This window comes from Micromys minutus (genome assembly GCF_963924665.1).
Source record: "Micromys minutus genome assembly, chromosome: X".
NCBI classification, from domain to species: domain Eukaryota; kingdom Metazoa; phylum Chordata; class Mammalia; order Rodentia; family Muridae; genus Micromys; species Micromys minutus.
Genome location: NC_137970.1, coordinates 74,037,768 through 74,040,717, shown reverse-complemented (window position 1 = coordinate 74,040,717; position 2,950 = coordinate 74,037,768). Strand labels below are relative to the sequence as shown.

The following is a 2,950-nucleotide window of genomic DNA, read 5'->3' as shown; positions in this document are numbered from 1 at the left end:
GTGAGATTGCCAGTAGGTCATTTCTGACAGTCAGAACTGCAGTGAGAACTCTGCCAGTCTCCCAAGTGTCACCAGTTAATTGCACTTAGATAGTAACCAGATTTTCTCCTACTCAGACCACATTCCAAGACGTTGTAAAACAATTAGGAAAAGTCATACAAAGGGAACTAACAATTTATTTTAGATTCTAGGAGAGAGGATAAAATACTGACTGGGTTACTCTATACAAAACTTCACTAATAAAGCTTAGTTGTGGTTTTAAACCTTCAGTGAACCTGTGGAGCTGAGACAGGTGACAGATGTTTAGCCAGATAATATCTCCTAATGAATGTGTAAACATTCTCATTGTAAACTTCTATTTCAATTTATGATTTGATTTTTTTAGTGAACTTGTAATGAACTTTATGGCATGTGATCATGTATGTCTGAGGACAAAGATGGGGGGGGGGTGTTCCATTTCCATTCCATTCCGTTCCCTTTCCATTCCACTCCACTCCATTTCATCCCTTTTTCCCCCCTTAGAAGAACTTTTTTCCCTTTCTGCACTTAGGATCTTTCCACTTTGCCTTTAGATAGCTTTCATGGGACACTTTTTAACTACTTAATAATAAACATTATGCCGCCGCTAGCCGGGGCTGCTCTCCCAAGATGGCGGCTCCTCCGGGCGAGTACTTCAGCGTTGGGATCAGGTGTCCTGCCGGACGTGCCAGGAGCAGCGGCTGCTGGGCGAGGTGGTAGCCTTCGATTACCAGTCCAAAATGCTGGCTCTAAAATGTCCCTCTTCCAGTGGAAAGCCCAACCGTGCAGACATCTTGCTTATAAACTTACAGTATGTTTCAGAAGTGGAAATAATTAATGATCGAACAGAAACCCCTCCTCCCCTAGCTTCACTCAGTGTTAGTAAGCATGTCAGCAAAGCACGGACAGAGGAGGAGCTGAGCCAGGCCTATGCAATCAGCGCTGGCGTCTCCCTGGAAGGCCAGCAGCTCTTCCAGACCATTCACAAGACCATTAAAGACTGTAAATGATAAGAAAAAAAACATTGTAGTCATGGAAGAAGTTGTTATTACACCCCCATATCAAGTGGAAAATTGTAAAGGCAAAGAGGGGAGTGAACTGAGCCACGTACGCAAAATGGTTGAAAAACATTTTAGAGACGTGGAAAGCCAAAAGATACTGCAGCGTTCACAAGCCCAACAACCACAGAAGGAAGCTGCCCTGTCATCCTGAGTCCACAAACATGGGGACTCTTCTAGTATCCAGCCACAGAGATGGTGGTGGTGGCTTCAGTAGAGGCAGACCAGGGGAGGGAAGGGATCCTATATTTCTTGCTGACTCTTATTAGGGTCAGTGTTTCAAAATAAATAAATAAATAAATAAATAAATAAATAAATACATAAATACATAAACACATAAATACATACATAAATAAATAAATAAATAAAACTAAACTTGAGCAAACACCCAACAAAAAAAAACAAGAGGATAATTTAAACATTGAATCATTACTTGACTAGCAGACCGGCCCACCATGTCCTTCACAGTCGTCTGGAGCAGTCATCTTGTTAGTTTTATTTTTGCAAGTTCCTTTTCGTTCTGCCCTTCACCTGTGACTTTCCTTCCCTAGTCTGTTTCTGCCATTCTGATTTTGTAAGTAAGTGGATATACTTGCCTTCTGAATGACTGAAAGAAACTTCTACATCTTTTCTTCCAAAATAAAAGTAACAAGCTGACTGTGATTCTGAAGTTGAGACCAGAGAGAGCAGAAGACAGAGGGTCTCGCTTTGAATTTTTCATTTTTTTTTCTTTGACTGTTTTTTCTTTTTTTGCACAGGGCATGGCTTGAATTAGTTTTATTTTTCTTAACTTTAAATATATATATATATTAAAAAAAATATATATATATATATGTTAAAATGTTCTCTAAGTGTTTTCTGCTTCTTGCAGGTCTCTCTTTTACTAGATCATGGCCACTCTTCCCACCTCATTCCTCTGAAAACAAAAATGTGTTGTTCTTTCTACCACCCAGAGCCCGACGATTAACGTGACTTAGTTCACAGCGAGGATCTCCTGCAGCCCTGCAGAGCCAGTGTGCAGACGGGATTTGGCCTTGAGGGTCCTGATGGCTTTCTGGTCTTTAACTGTATGTACCTGTCTCACATTCGGTCCCAACATCAGGACTCCCTCTGCCTTTGTCTTCATGGTACTAGATGAACTCTGAGCACCCTCCACTCCGGAGTCAGCCCCCCCACCCTCCCCCCCACCCCCACCCTTCCCCCCACCCCCACCTCCCCACCCTCCCCCCCACCTCCCCCCCCTCCCCCCCACCCTCCCCCGTGCTCTGCAGGAAGAACTCGCTTGCTTGGCACATCTCAGCTCCTCCTCCTTTGGGCTGATTCTCTCTTCTAAGAAACCCAGACCATCTACCCCAGTCTTTCTTAAATCTATGTCCAGAGCCTCTAGCCCAGGAACAAGCTGGAATAGCCTCTAGTTTCTCTTATGCGATCCTCTTGCTCTTCTGTCCCTCCTACCCCTGAAATCTTACAAGCTAATGACAGTTTGTATGTGCTCAGCCAATGGGCAGAAACCTGGAAAGAATTTCTGGACTTTAGCCCACTGGTTTGCCAGGTTTGACTAACCTGTTGAGAGCTGAAACTGGTACTTGTTGGCCCTGCACCTCCAGGGTAGTCTCATGGGGCAGAGTGCCACCACCTGAATATCAGGCACTGAGTGGGACATGGTGATGCTCATGTGACTGGCTAGAGCTTTGGGATAGGGTGGGGCTAATTTTTTTTTAATTTTTATTTTTTATTTTTTTTGGGCCATGATCTCTTTTTCCTTCTTTTTTTAATTAAATAAATGGATCAAAATTAAATAATTCAAGCCCTGCCTTCAAAATGGAAAAAACTTTTTTTAGTATTGTCTAGCAAAAACAATAAACCCAAATTTT

General features: G+C 42.9%; 1 pseudogene across 1 annotated transcript; it reads left to right on the top strand.

Annotated features, from left to right (window-relative positions):
- Nucleotides 1-648: 648 nt before the first annotated feature.
- LOC308414745 (protein LSM12-like) lies at nucleotides 649-1,230 on the top strand (annotated as a pseudogene). Its single transcript has one exon. The product of its transcript is annotated as a protein LSM12-like (transcript).
- Nucleotides 1,231-2,950: the final 1,720 nt, after the last annotated feature.